The sequence below is a fragment of the Siphateles boraxobius genome, unplaced genomic scaffold, assembly GCF_051911475.1.
Source record: "Siphateles boraxobius isolate OS27281-9 unplaced genomic scaffold, OSU_SipBor_1 2, whole genome shotgun sequence".
In the NCBI taxonomy this organism is placed as follows: Eukaryota; Metazoa; Chordata; class Actinopteri; order Cypriniformes; family Leuciscidae; genus Siphateles; species Siphateles boraxobius.
Genome location: NW_027508810.1, coordinates 9,370,001 through 9,386,268, shown reverse-complemented (window position 1 = coordinate 9,386,268; position 16,268 = coordinate 9,370,001). Strand labels below are relative to the sequence as shown.

The 16,268-nt window shown below is 40.9% G+C and overlaps 2 long non-coding RNA genes across 2 annotated transcripts; one reads left to right on the top strand and one right to left on the bottom strand.

Moving 5' to 3' along the window:
* The first annotated feature begins 9,045 nt into the window (after positions 1 to 9,045).
* LOC143744202 (uncharacterized) lies at positions 9,046 to 10,520 on the top strand. Its single transcript, XR_013205803.1, has 3 exons — positions 9,046 to 9,154; positions 9,766 to 9,869; positions 10,351 to 10,520. It is a non-coding gene; the product is annotated as an uncharacterized LOC143744202 (long non-coding RNA).
* Positions 10,521 to 12,338: 1,818 nt separating this feature from the next.
* LOC143744201 (uncharacterized) lies at positions 12,339 to 13,464 on the bottom strand. Its single transcript, XR_013205802.1, has 3 exons — positions 12,933 to 13,464; positions 12,706 to 12,843; positions 12,339 to 12,592 (listed from the first exon to the last, which is right to left on the bottom strand). It is a non-coding gene; the product is annotated as an uncharacterized LOC143744201 (long non-coding RNA).
* Between the last annotated feature and the right edge of the window lie 2,804 nt (positions 13,465 to 16,268).

The following is a 16,268-nucleotide window of genomic DNA, read 5'->3' as shown; positions in this document are numbered from 1 at the left end:
TGAGAAACCCGGAAAAAACTAGATGGGCCGGCCCATATTTATAGGGGGGTTTCTCCCCCTAGCTACTGGCAAGTGAAATGGCAGGACGTGCATGCGGAAGTGATAGGCAGAGGCCCTCCCCTCTGCCCTAAGTAATATGCTCCACGTCAAGAGTACGCAACCAAAAGCGGGGAAAGAGTAAAATAAATTTTGCTAGTATGTCAGTGGCCGATCATTGAAAGAGTAGCGGAGAAGAGCGCGCTGATGCAACGGCTGCTGATTTAATAAGGTAGGTCATGCTTCTTTTTATCATATATATTCTATTGTGGTTTGGTCATGGTGCTTTTTCTTTATTAAGCAGTTGTGTTGTGTGCGTCGTGCCGCCGTGCCATGCTCGTGTGTGTGCGTGTGTTTTTGGCTGCTGTGCCATACTCGTGTGTGCGTGTGTTTTTGGCCGTTGTTCCATGCTAGTGTGTGCTGTGAATGTGTATGGACTAAAGTCTATGCGCCTCAGTCTTATATCATGACGTATGCCTACAGTGTGAAAGTCATTGCTGCTTTGTATGGTGTGTCTCAGTGGGAAAAAATTTCAGATTCTGGGGACGTTTTTTTTAACGTCATCAATTAGTTGGGCCGGTGAAAACCACCAATGCCAGGGCCGAATTTTGGTCCCAGTCCGGCCCTGATACGATCGCATTATGATTCATTACATAAATAGAACCGAATGTCATGCCTTTACTGAGTCAAATAAACGTAGTATGAATATTGAAACCTATACATTTTTATTAAACTCATTTACATTTTAATTTTGTGTTAAAATTGAACATTATGTATTATTATGTACAACTGTATTGATCATTTACATAACCATGACATCTATTCTAATGCCCAGGTGGCATATACAAGAACTGTAAAAGCAGGCTGTGTAGTTCACATGGACATAAGATTTGGGAAAATAAAATAAATCCTGTTCTCGATGCTAAAGACTGTAATTTTTTTTAATGATATTTGTGATATTCATAACGCTTTGAAGCGTTGCTCGCTGAATGCTTAGCTTAGAAAATTCAGCAACAATGTATTTTATAACGTCCTCGTTTCTTCACACGCAGTCAAATTGACGTTGTACCCTTTCTTCTGCCCAAATGCTCAGAAGAGCTTTGGTATCTTCGACAGACATGTACAGGCGATTCTCCATTTCGAGCAGCGATTATTTTGCGCGATATAAAAAAGTGAAATGTGCATCTTGCCGGCTTTGCCGCAGACCATAACTTTCCCTAACACCGATAAACTTCGCCTTTTACCTTGCCCACCCCTCTAGCCCGAGCTGGCCCGCTTTGGCCCGAAGCAGGGATGGGCAACTCCGGTCCTCGGGGGCCACTGTCCTGCAGAGTTTAGCTCCAACCCTGACAAAAATTATTTTTTAGAAATCCTGAAAACATTGATTAGCTTGTTCAGGTGTGTTTAATTAGGGTTGGAGCTAAACTCTGCAGGACAGTGGCCCCCGAGGACCGGAGTTGGCCATCCCTGGCCCAAGGTATTCGACGGGCCAGAAATCCTGGCCGTTGGCCCTGAGTAAGCCCTGCTCAAGGACCGGAAGTGACAGTGGAAACGCGACTGTCCCTGACACGCACTAGCACGGCTCGGCCCTGGCCCGGCAGTGGAAACGCGGCTATTGTTAAGCAAAGTGATTGGTCGGAGATTATCTAAATATCTATGATCTTTATCTGGTTTGGGGATTAATATAATCAAGCCTTGACTCATTGTGGGGCCCAAGGATCCATCTTGAATAGATTCAATAAGAGCATTAAACAGTAACATTTTCAAATCATTCCAAAAAAAATTATAAAAATTTCCTGTGAGGCCGTGGGGACCAGGGGATTTATTTGACTTAAGTTTCTGAACTGCTAAATCGAGTTCTTCTATACCTAATCGTGCATCACAAAGATCTCTTAATTTATTGTCAATCCTAGGAATAAAATTAATAATTTTTCCACTGTAGAAATTATGAATTTCTTTGCTTACGGTTGTCGGGTCAGTATTTTCAATATTATTCACCATTAGGGAAACAATACTGTTTTTAGACTGCCGTCTTTTTTCTAACCTACAAAAATAGGACGTGCTTCTCTATGCATTTGGCCTTTGAGCGAATGTATGCACCTTTAGCTTTTTAATGTACAAGTAATCCAATTGTGTTTGAAGAGAAATAAAATTACTTTTTTCAGTGCTACTCAGTGCACATTTATTTGCAGTACTTATTGCAGTTTCATGTTGTCTTCTTATTTTGGCAGGCATTTTACTATAGTTTATAGAAATTTCACAAATTCTAAATTTAGGAAACTCCCATCTGGCTTTATTAGAACCGAAATATTACTATTCTCAATTGCTTTAATTAAATCTTTTACCTTTGCACAATATCCTACATTTTCAAGCAAATCAGAATTAAATTTTTACGAACCAGTTCCTTTACAAAATAAAAACATAGCCTTTCTTTTGACCTTATTTTGAATGCCCCAAACATTTAAAGAGAGTAATGAAAACGGTAGCTTAACTGGAAACATACGAAGAACAAAATAAAATACAAAAATACAAAAAAGAATAAACACAGATTACTAACTCGAAACAGATATGTAGTAACTGGATGACAATTAACCGAGTAGACTACATACCTCGCAATTTAGCATTTCTCCAAATATTCACGTCGCACAACATCCTACCCTTAAAATAAAATTAAAAAAGTTCAAGTGGAGGATTTTTTTGGATCAATGCGTCTTCCTTCAATAAAACCAAACAGCCCTCTGTAATACGCCTTTTTCCCTTCTTTACGCGCTTTGTCAATCAGCGGCCACAGAGCGGCACAAGCGTTACGGTCTTCCTTCATGAAGTCTTCCACAAATCTGACTCCCTGGTTTAGGCAGACAGATGAGTTTTTCGTTGACTTCCATATTTCGTCCCTGTATTTCCGCATTGTGAATTGGACGATCATCTGTCTTGGTCTTCCTGGTTCTTTCTTACCGCTCCTATGTGTGGTGTAATCTGTTTTAATGTGAAGGGCCTAACAGGATGTTGGGGGAGCTATTGGTGCTTACGTGGGAAAGGAAAGAAAAACGTAGAAGAATAAAGAAGCTGTTCTGTTGCTCTACAATGTGTTGCTTGAATCGATGCCCAGAAAACACGACATGGTGTCAGAAGTCGGGCGGCAGTAAGAGCTTAATCGCCGGGGAGTGAAAGTAAGCCGTTCTGGGAGTGAAAAAGACTTTATCTGGAGAAAAAGATACAGAGGAAGCGGGAGCTACTGCACCGCATACGCAGCCTCGCATGCTAGAGCCCCAGCTACAAGTAAACAGCAGCAATAATGCTAACGCTAATCCAACCCCGAACGCCACATTCACCATTCAGCCTCCCGAAGCATTTGATTTTTCTAAGCCTCAGCAATGGGAAAAGTGGATACGGAGGTTTGAAAATTCCGATTAGCCAGCAATCTGCACCTTAGCTCAGAGGCTAACCAGGTAAACACGCTCTTCTACTGTATGGGGGATGAAGCGGACGACATTCTTAGAGGTCAAGCTTTATCGGACGTGCAGAGACAACAGTACCATGCGGTAAGAGACACTTTGGACATATATTTCGTGCACAGGAAAAATATTATCTACGAAAGAGCCCGGTTTAATCAAAGAGTTCAGCTAGCTAATGAGACTGTTGACTCGTTTGTCACCGCGCTTTATGCTTTGGCGGAAAACTGCAACTACGGGGCACTGCACGATGAGTTAATAAGAGATCGCCTTGTTGTGGGACTCAGAGACACCAGTTTAGCAGAGAGACTTCAAATGGACAAGGATTTCACGCTGGAGAATGCAGTAAATCAAGCCCGGCAGTCAGAAGTCATAAAAAGGCAGCATCCAAAGTACAAGTCTCCAAGTCAACCAAAATACACAAAGTCCAAAACACCAAATGAGAGATCCTGCTACAGATGTGGTAAAAGAGGACATTACAGTAAAGTGTGTAAATCTGTTAAATTTGTGCATGTGATAGAAACAGAGAAATGTAATGACACACCCATGTTCCTTGGTTCTATAGACGCAGGTTCAGATCCTTGGTATGCAGATCTTACAATCAGAAACCACAAGGTCAGATTTAAGATAGACACTGGAGCTGATGTTTCAGTTACCCCAGCCCAGATGTACTTCTGTATAAATCAAAATGAGACAAGAGTTATGCAAACCAGATAGACCATTGTTTGGACCAGGTGGCACTCCTCTCAATGTATTGGGTATGTGCAGAGAAACATTGTGTAAAGGTGATTAAGCAGGCCAGCCAGTGTCAAGCTAAACCTTGTGTCTAGAGCAGATAGCATAGACATGAAAGTGTTAAAGGAGAATTACCCAAAGTTGTGTCAGGGCTTCGGGTTAATGCAGCAACCTTATACTATAAAGCTGAAACCTGACGCTGTACCTTTTTCCCTGGCTACACCGAGACGTGTCCCCATTCCTTTGTTGGGAAAAGTGAAACGGGAACTGGAAAAAATGGAGTCTATGGGAGTAATTAGCAGAGTCGAAGAGCCAACCGAATGGTGCTCAGGTATGGTCCCAGTGCCAACCAAAAATGACTCAGTGCGCATTTGTGTGGACCTTACGAACCTCAACGAAGCAGTGTGCAGAGAAAAGTATATCTTGCCTTCAGTCGAACAGACACTTGGACCCCTGGCTGGAGCTAAAGTCTTTAGTAAGTTAGATGCAAACAGAGGGTTTTGGCAGGTTCCATTGTCACCAGAGTCAGCACTCTACACAACGTTCATTAGCCCTTTTGGACGTTACCATTTCAACAGACTTCCTTTTGGAATAGCCTCAGCCCCAGAACATTTTCAGCAGAGAATGTCAGTGATTCTCAATGGGCTGCCAGGCGTGGTTTGTCACATGGATGACATCCTCATTTTTGGAAAAGACCAGCAGGAGCATAATAACACTAAATATGGAGAAATGTGACCTAAGCAAACAAGAGGTAAAGTTCCTTGGACACATTTTGTCTGCAGAGGGAGTCCAACCTGACCCGGACAGAATCAGAGCGGTCAAAGCGATGAAGGAACCGTCTAACATCAGCGAAGTGCACAGCTTTCTTGGGATGGTCAACCAGTTAGGCAGATTTATTCCTGGACTGGCTGGAAATGATAAGCCCCTAAGAGATCTGCTTTCAAAGAAAAACCAGTGGGTTTGGAGCAATGCACAACAAAATGCTTTTGATCAGCTGAAAAGTTAACTGACGTCAACTCCTGTGTTCACACTCTACGATCCAAACAAAGAACTTAAGCTGTCTGGAGATGCCTCATCCTACGGACTTGGAGCAGTTCTATTTCAAAAAGAAGGGGTGCAGTGGAGACCTGTCGCATATGCTTCATGCTCCTTAACTGAGACAGAGCAGAGGTATGCATAGGTGGAGAAGGAGGCGCTTGGACTGACGTCGGGATGCGAAAGATTTCAAGACTTTCTCATCGGGAGACACTTCTCCTTAGAAACTGACCACAAGCCACTTGTCAGTCTGCTGGGACAACAACCCCTAACCGAGCTTCCACCCAGGATCCAGCGGTTCCAACTCAGGCTCATGAGGTACAGTTACTCCATCTCACACATTCCAGGCAAAGCACTCCTCACAGCGGACACACTGTCACGCGCTCCTGTCGAGCTAGATTCAAATTCTAATGCTACAGCAGAATTACTGGCTGACACAAACATCTACGTCAATGAAATAATCAGAAGCCTACCTGCTAGCTCGACGTACATCACACAACTGAAAGAACAACTAAAAACAGACATATGTTCAGAAGTCATGTCTGTCACGACACACACGGGAAGCAGAGAGATCCACTTGCAGTATTTTATTGGGGTAATCCGAAATCATAAATCCAGTCCAGGCCGGGGTCAAAACCAAAGAAGCAATCCAAAAAACATGAAACAATAAACAAAAGCACAAAGCCGAACAGACCTCAAAGTTGACGTGACGAATAACAAGGACTCCGTAACAAACACTAAACAGGCAGGGTATATATAACACAGAACTAACAATGATAATGGGGAACAGCTGAGTGCAATAATGATGGGGAACAGCTGACTGCAATGATGCAGTGATGGGTACAGACAAGGATTGTGGGGAATGCAGTTCATAAAGTGGATGACACCGTGGGGAAGGAGGACATCTAGTGGACACCTGGGGAACACAAACCCAACACTGTGACAATGTCATTGTGTCAGAGAGGCTGGCCAGATTACAGCCATCTCACAGGTCCAATCAAAGCATATTGGCCACACAGAGACACTTTAACTGTACATGATGATCTGTTACTGAAAGCCACCAGACTTGTGATTCCTGCCACTATGCACAACTCTGTCCTCGTAGCCCTACATGAGGGACATCAGGGAATGTCTAGATGCAGAGAGAGAGCTAGAGAGACAGTGTGGTGGCCTGGTCTGAGTAGCCAAATCAACGAATTGGTGAAAAACTGCACCATATGCATTAAAGAACGTGCCAACTCAGTGGAGCCTTTAATACCAAGTGAGTTCCCTGAAAGACCATGGCAAAAAGTTGGAGCTGATCTTTTTACTCTCAATAACAGTAACTATGTACTTGTGGTGGACTATTACTCCAGATTTGTGGAGATGGCTAAACTGACGACCACGAGATCAGAGGATGTTATAGTACACCTAAAGTCCATCTTTTCCAGACATGGCTTTCCAGAGCTTTTCTACAGCGACAACGGACCTCAGTTCTCAAGCCAGATGTTCAAATACTTTGCAGCAGCATATTGTTTCAGACATGTAACCAGCAGCCCAAGATTTGCACAAAGCAATGGTGAGGCTGAGCGTCATGTCCAAACTGTGAAAAGACTATTAAAGAAAGCGAAAGACCCATGTCTTGCTCTTTTAGCTTACAGAGCGACCCCATTGGCTAATGGATACAGCCCAGCGCAACTACTGATGGGAAGACGACTTTGCACGCCAGTACCCCAGCTTCCCTCTTTGCTCATTCCCAGCCTGCCAAACGAGGCTACGATGAAAAAAAGGGAGAGAGAGAGGAGAATAAAGGACAGTATTATGTATAACAAAAGACATTGTGTGAGAGATCTTCCTCAATTATCAGCAGGACAATCGGTGTGGATCACAGACACCAAGAGTGAAGGGACTGTCATCTCACCTCATTCTACACCCCGCTCATATGTCCTAGAGAGTCCTTCAGGAGTCATCAGGAGGAATAGGCATCACCTATTGCCATTGCCGGAAATCACTCCAAAGGTACAAATTCCAAGTACACCCGTCAGACATCCAGAGGGCGCCAGGCTCACACCAAACTGTTCAGAGTCTTTAGTTAGGACTCCAAAGGCTGCTACCCCGGGTCCCGTCAGAACTAGGCTTGGCAGAGTTGTTGTTAAACCTCAAAGGCTGGACTTGTGAATACAAAAGAGTTAAGTAAAAAAAAGAAAGAAAAAGTGTTCAATAATTTGTAAAAGGTAAAAAGAAAAAAAAGAGTTTTCTCTCGTGCAGTAAATGTTCATTTAAGTTTGTATTCATCTCATAGAAACGGGGATGTGGTGTAATCTGTTTTGATGTGAAGTGCCTAAAAGGATGTAGGGGGAGCTATTGGTGCTTATGGGGGAAAGGAAAAAAAAACGTGGAAGAATAAAGGAATAAAGAAGCTGTTCTGTTGCTCTACAATGTGTCGCTTGAATTGATGCCCTGAAAACACGACACGATGCACTGTGTCAATAATATCGTCTAATTTCTGTATCAAGTGTGGAGCAATTTCGGCAATCAGGTCGACCACTTCCCTCTGGGGATCCTCTTCAGACCTCTCCTTCATGCAGTTAATCCGGAGATTCCATCTTCTCTTACATCGTTCAAGATCAGATGTTCTGCTTTCCAGGTCATTGTGTGCGGTGGTTAAACCCATGACCGATTTGCTCAACTCTTTGCATTTTTCTTTGCAGTCATTAATTTCAGCCGAGTTAAATTCGTTAGCTTTGGAAATCTCTGCAATCATGATGCTGTTGTTTCGCATTTGATTCGCCATTTCTTCTAACTTTACGTCTTGTGAGTCGAAGCGAGCAGTTAGGGAAGTAATGGCTTGCAGCAGAGTAGCGTTGGTGATGTCCTCTTCTTGAGATTTTAGCTTTTTCGACGAATGTACCTTAGTGGGTTTAAAGTGAGAGGAATCACGGCGTTTCTCTAAAGAATCAGTCTCGGTTTCCATCTCTGAAACTGCAGATTGAGCCACGCGATGAGCCGGAGGAATAACAAACTTGGGATAAGTTGTTTGGTGAGATTTTCGCATTTTAGAGGTCAGCAACAATAGCACAGAACTTTAAAGTCACTCTGGGTAGGTGTAATTGAGAATCAAACTATTTTTATATTAGGAAACGGGAGATAACTAAGCCGCGTAATTAGAGCGCGTGTGTTCAGCCCGCCATCTTGCCGGAACTCGTGTAGCAAAATAGTAGGCAAACTTTGGGACATACTACATCGTCATCTTTAACGGACAGCTCTATCGCGTGCATCCTGTCACCGTAAACTGCCCTGTCAAGTATCTCCTCACAGTTAAAATCTTCCATTCAATCTAATATAATTTCTTACCGTTTCGGAGAGAAATGTTGTTGCACGTTCACCTGCCAGTCACGGGTCTTTCATGCGGAGACTCTCCTTATGTGTTTGCAATTTGAATGTAATGATGCATTTAAAAGTTAATGGCTAAAAATATCTTTACAAAAGTTCACAATGCTGCTGCATATGCAATAAAATGTAGATAACATTGAATAAATACATTTAAATACATAGGCTAAGTCATGCTGTGGCTTACTAGCAAATCATGGCAGAATCAACATTTATTAGGGGAAATTATTGTTTTCCATCACAATAACAATTTTTCATTGTTTCCATTTTTTTTATCCTCTCAAAGTGTTCAGTACCCCATTTTGCTGTAATTTTGGACTTGTATCATGTCCCAAGATACTGCCACAGTTCTCCATCCCTTTCAGCATCTTCTTTCTCTATTTTCTCTTTCTCTCTTGTGCACACTCTCTTCCTGCCATGATAGACAGATGACAAGGATGACACGATAGATGAGCTCAAACTAAGAGTAAAAGACAAGGAAAAGGAGATCAGGCGGTTGAGAAGATTGAACCTTCAACTGCAAGAAGGTAAGAAGAAGAGACTCCTTGCAGAAACCTTTAACCTTTATCAATGATAATATTCTGACTAGTGTTGTCAAAAAACTCTGTACTTCGGTATCAAGTCGGTACTAAAAAAATTAAACTGTTACGGTACCAGCTTTTCTAGGTACCGAGTACCGGGTTAATCCGGTTCATGATGCGCTGTCCGAAAGGTGCATATTTGCGTCCTCTTCATAAAAACACTGAGAAATGGCGACCGGCGGCGCTGCTAATGCGGTGGCTCTGAATCCACTTGTTGACACGAAAGGAGGAAAGAGCCACATTTGGAAATATTTTGGATTAGGCTTATGTCACGTTGCCATAAGGGGGCCGTTCACAAATTTTAAATTTTTAATACAGATGTACAGTTTCCATATTTGTAACCGTGATAAACACTTTAATATATGTACATTTAATCTAAATTAAGCTTTGGTACCGAGAACCGTGAATTTTTACTGGTATTGGTACCGAATACTGAAATTTTGGTACCGTTACAACACTAATTCCGACAATGAGAATAATAATAAAACGAAAACAAAAAAATCACACAATTGGCAATTTTGAAGAGATGTTAATTACTTCTTTTAATTTGATTGTAGGGCTGGCAGATACTATCACACAAACTGTGAAAGATGCTATACAGGTCACTAAGTCTGTACCCAGCCACCAAGCTCCTCTTCCTAACCAAACAGCAGAGATAAAGGTATCTCTCACATAGTCAGGAGAAGGAATTTTATTTGTGGACCATGCATTGTTTGCTTACATTCATTATATTTGGGCAGCCTGCACAAATTAATATCTTGCATGTATGTTGCCTTTTTATTTTTCCAAAATGAATGTTAGTGATGCTGCTCTAGTTTGCCACTATTAATGCATGCTGTGACAGTTTGTGTCACTCCTCCTACTTCCCACAAAACCCATTGTCTCACTCATGTAGTGAACTAACACACACACACACACACACACAAACAGGTTGTGTGCTCACAGCACATTACATCAAATGGAAACACTACTGCAGTAAACAACAAGGCTGTCACTAGGAACTTGAAGAGAACTTGAGGTTTAAAAAAATTGGACTTCATGTACAAAATTATGACCTGTTTATTAATGCCACACTTCTGAAAATTGGACTTTTTGGGCATATGATTAAATGGATATATTCTAATATTTGTTCATCTTTGCAGAATGAGTCTGTCACTGCGTTAACAAAATCCAACCATCGTGGAATATTCCCGAAGGTGTGAAGGCTACAAAAAACTCACCAGGACTGTGACGGACTCCATCTTCACTGCGGAAGAGATGACGACGTCACAGGAAAAAAAGGCATTGTTGGGGAGAGAAGACAGAGCCTTGACAAAGGAAAAGTGAAGCTAGTAATTGATAAGGATGTCAGAATTTTGTTTGAGTTGGGCAAAATGATATTGTATTAGCTTTTTTTTCATTACCATCTCCAATGCAAATGGTCATAAGCCAGTGTAATAAATGCACTCTCAGATCACCCATTCTGGTTTTTAACGGTTGGGTGCATTTGTTGGGTGATTACTGAAGTAAATTTAGTAGAATTTCATTTCATTTCTTACAGACCATGTTAAAAAAATTCACACAGAGGAATCAGAGACACTGAGATCAAGGCCTGCAGGGCACAAAAATTAAAAGACACCAGGAGACGAGCAGAGAGGGAAACATGGTAAACTATTTATACTGTATATGCCAAGATACTGATGAGTGTCTTATTTATAGAATGCAGTTTTGATTGATTTCTAGAGGGCACACTGTATAATAGAGTACAGTCTAGACTTTCTCTATCTGAAAAGTGCCTGGTAACGTCTGTAATGAATTGGTGCTACAGGATCTGTGCTTATTTACATATTTGACTATTCTGAATACATAGACCAGGCATCACAATAGACACACACACACAATTAGATACAGTTTCTATCCCTAGAATAGATTTTTTTAATATAAAGCCATTTTAGTCGATGGAAAATTAAAGCATCTTTAGACACAAGTTATTTGCTCATAGAGCATTCCATAGTTTCATAAAATACAAATAATCATAGACATCTGCATGTTGCATCTTAAAAAAAGAGTATTGGACACTGGGTTGAAATCTGCCTTTGTATGGACAGATTCCTGCTTGATGCTCAGGCACATCTAGCACCTCTTTTCATACCACCAACACAGCTAAAGAAGTTTATTGCCTTTAGTTTCAAAGGTTGGGAGTTTGAGTCCAGGGTGAGCTCATTCATGGAGTCCTAATTTGTGTTTTGTTGGTAAGAACATGTAACATTATTCACACGAATTTCTAAGTTTACATGGCTTTCTCATGAAAACCTACATGTAGATTTCACAAGGGATTTCACAAGGGCTTCACATGTCCCCTGTAGGTTTCACCTGTGTTTCTATTGTGTTTACATGGGTTTCACACGCAATCCCATTACTTTCACATGGGAATATACATAGGGTTCACACATTACACCATGAAAATGTTCCAAAACCATGTTTCCCATGTGCAAATTACCTTTAACATGAGCAAAGCACATGTGCTCCACATATTTCACATGTGCAAAATCACATTTCCATGTTGTCACATGGGATCACATGTGAAATTCATGGGGTTTTTCTATAAGGGTAAAACCGTACATTTATCATTTTTTTCAGTGTAGCAACCAAGATATAAGACTTCTGACCAGTCATTCATTTATTTGTTTGTCAATTTCTGTATTTATGAGGTATCTTGAATAGTGCATAGTTATGTAATACTTATTCAGATATATTTTAAATACTTTACTGTATTGCAGGGATCAGAAAACAAATGATTGATGGCGTTACTCAGAAGGGTGTCTATCCTCATTGACTTGCCTTGGGATTTTTATGCACTCCTGCCTCCACAGTCCCGTGTGAGAGAATATTCTCAAAAAGGGGAAGTAGTTGCCCAAATAAAAAAAGAAATATACTTAGCCCTCAGTATTACCTTAGGCTTCTTTTATTTTGATTATATATGCCTATATGAGCCTTATCTGTGAACTCATAGGTTTAGGACTATGGCTAAAGTTTTAAGACTCCATTTTTTGAACAAAGCAGTTAATTTGTCCTATGTATTAATTCTTTCAAAAATTAATTCATAGACTCATTTGTTCATACATTGCGTAAAGATCAACACTGACACTGATGATTTTTATTGCTTTGTGGTTTTCATAGCACAAAGTGATTTATTACATAAAAACATTTTTTTAAATGGGAAAGGTAGCTTTTCCACCTTTTGACCACAAGATGTCGTTAGTGTACACCGTGTTGAAAAGCTTCGAGTAATGAACCAATTTACGATACACTTGTCCTGACAAAAGACAAAGACAGAAAGTCGTTGTTCTCCACGCATCTGCAGGCAAAAGAGGGCATCAACCTTCGGTGAATCGATGCGACGTCCTGGGTAAAAACAACGTAATCGGACGTTACGTCACTTCATTCATCCTAGTGACTTTAATTCAACTCAGTAAACAAATACAAACACAGGAAGGCAAAAGTGTAGGCTTACTCACTTCAGGCGTCTTGTCTTTAAGCCAGGCGAGTTTGAGCACCTCGCCCCAGGTGCGGAGGAACAGCCGGTGTCACACCAGAGTCTGTGACCATCATAATCTGTGGCGGTAGAGAGCGTGGTTGTCACTGTGCTGCGTGATCTACAGAAACAACATGATTAGATTAAACAACATGACTAAATGATTTCTATTTTTTTATATTCAAAAATGTGATATAAATCTTTACTTACAGTACATGTTTGAAGCTGTATTTTATCTTGCTCAGTATTGTTGAAGTTAAATAACCGTTAGATTCAGGCTCTGGCCGCGCGCGGGTTTAGTTGCGCATGCGTCAGTGTCCTGAGACAAATGCATTTTGTAAATGCGTACATTCTTTGCCTTCACTCAGTGAGTCTTTCATCTCTTACTCCAACTCTCTGCCTTTAGCCTTGAGAAGGTTGTTTCATCATTGCTGCTCATCGGAGCGAAGTGCTGAGCTTTTCACTCATCGGCAGAGAAATATTCTTCATCATCATCATCATCTGCAGAGAAATGTTCTTCTTCTTCATCATCGTCATCATCAGCAGAAGTCCCAGATGACCCAGCCTCATTATTGTCTTCAAAATGGCCTGAATATAAATCAATTGCAGACATCTTAGATGGCTCAGCCTCATCATCTGCAGACACCACAGCCTTCTCTATTTCATGTTTCCTGGTCATGAGATCCAAGGGCTTCTCTGAATACGGATCTCTTGCCAAATCGAAAGCGTCAATGTAAAACTGCCGATATACTTTTGGAGGTATTTGAGGGGGATACGCCCTCTCCCTCTTTTCACACAAGGCCCTCTTCAAGTTCTTCCAATGCTTTATATTCCTATGCCCGTACAGACGGAATCGATTCCGATCGGAAATAATTTCGTCCCTCCAGTCCCAGGTACTTGCCTTTGGTCTTTTCAGACTGTTAATGAAGGCTGTGCATTTGTCCTTTTTTCTTTGGCAAAACCTATAGACAGGCCTGACCACAAATAGAACTGCCTTCCCTATTCTTTCCGCTGCTACGTCCATTTTGCTCACTCTCTTTCAGAAGAAACCACAGCAGAGGAACTCAATATCTCCAAAACTCACCACGGACTGACTCGAGGTTTGCACGGCTTTGTATACCCCGCTGCCGAGTTCCACGCGGTGACGTCAGGCGGACTGTGACGTCACAGTCACGAGCAGAAGAACCCGTCACTATGGAACGCAATTTGACCGCGTCAACACGCACTGTTTGTTCGCGTTAACGCGGCAAAAAGCACATTAGCCAATGAAATTGCTGAATTCAAGACTATAGTTGCATATGTGACGCGCTGGTACGTTTGTCTCTGATTGGTATATATATGTATACAAACATCAGAAATCATGTTTATTCATGAAGGATGTCGTAATGGTATACTGGTCAGAACGTTGTATTTAAGTGAAATAATATGAAAAATATGTTTATTTACTATTAAAATTAAATTAATTAAATCCACGAACTTAGGCAAATAAACTGCATTAATGTAATTATATCTATATTTTAGACATAATTAATTGATATACGAGTGCTGGGGGGGAAACAGGAAATGTTTAAAGGTTTAATATTAACCCTCTACAGCACAGTCATTAGCCCTATGTTCAGTACAGTTTTCTTTAAAATATTTGTGTGTTTATGAAGGTGTAGAGAAGCCATTTGGCAGGTTTTATGAAGCTTTTTTTTATTTTATATATTCACAAATTCAGTTTTTCTTTTTGTTGCCTTAGGGCAATGTTGTGCGATGTTGTGCGATAAGGGTAAAATGTCTTGAAAACGCATAAACTGCTTACTTGCACGTGGAGCGTTGTTAAACTCACCGTTGAATGCCGTTCTACATGCAGTTTAGCGTTGTTTTGGTTAAACTCACCTCTGAATGCCGCTTTACCTGCAGTTGAGCGTTGTTAAACTCACAGCTGAATGGGGTTGTACACCATATTGAGCGTTGTTAAACTCACCGATGAATGCGGTTGCCTATGAACGCGCTAAACCTTTGCGGAGAGGGCACTTTGATATCAGATTGTGAGGGTTTTTAAACACAAAAAAAACAGCTGGAGGGCCAGATAAAGATGATCTGGGGACCACCATTATACTAGCCCTGGCATAGATCATTTATTGTAGCCTATTCCTTTTTATTTATTGCAGTCTCTCGACCCATTCTCAGCAGACCATTACGGTGAGCTTACCCAAGACGTCAAATTTCAACGCTACAGGCTCCGGTTCAGAGATCTATAGAAGTCTATCGGACTACCCTGCACGTTGAAAAATGATGCCAAAGGTATACCCAGTGCGTCAAAAAGTGACGCCAAGGGGTCCTGGCCAAGCGTCCATATGTGACGAGTTGGGGTGTGAGAATGTGTTGGATTTGCAGACAGTTGGAAGAATGAAAAATGCCTCTTTGATGTCAGGAGAAATACTTACTGTAAGTCTGCCTCTAGATTGGTGGAAAAAGGTTGGCAAGATAGCATTAATCTTATATCCAATGACACGTACCTTTATGAAGTTCCATCAGAACAACCCCCTGGTCTATCCTAGCTTTTTGGTAATGAAGTAAAAACACTTATGATGAAAACATGTCAATAATTGAATCGTTTTCTATTTTTATCCTACCAACAGATGAATTCGATCCATGGCCTACATCTGACCGGCATATCATGTGTCCAGAGGCATGTAGCACTGCCTCTGCTGACTGTGACACCTGTGAGGTTCAGGACACATCTACAGCCTTCTCTTCCTCAGCGACCACAAACTGCTCTCAGCAGAGCCAGTCCAGCTCGTCTTCCTCGAAACAACCGGAGAGCTCTGCACAGCACGGATGCGGACAGGAATATATCAGGCAGTTTCTTGAAGATCAGTCGTTATTCATGGCCATTGTCATCCACTGTATGGGAAGGGTAATGGCCAGTTAATTACATCTGGAACATTTCAAGTTTAGTACTCGCAACTGTGAGTTTATATCATGCAATTATAACAAATGTGAGTTTATTACTCACAGTTATTACTTGCAATTCTCACTTTATCCCACACAATTATGAGTTTATATCTCACAATAGTGAAAAAAAAGTCGTAATTTCAAAATATTCAATTTTATTTATTTATTTATTTTATTCTGTGGTGGAAACAAGTTTCCATACTGACCTTACCCGTATACCATTTTTTAAATTAAATATATATACGAAACACTTTTAATTTTTATTAAATCTGAAATAAAAGTAATAAAACATCCCACAATTTTGCTCACAAATTCTTTGCTTTTTAGAGTAAATACCAGCAAACTAAAGACTTTCTGATATGAGGTACAGGAATTTACCTTGGTTAAATTTGTACAACTCTGAGATGTAAGATGAAAAAGGGTTGTTGTTGTAATAAGATTATTTCGAGGTTATATGATTTATTCCTCCAAACTGTGTCTGATAACAGATTATATGTTAAAGACAAATGGAAGCTGGAGGGAAATTTTATTATCTCAAGTGTTGATTGGATGAAAAGTTGTAAAGCACAATCTACAAGCTTAGTCATTTTGAGAGAATTATGT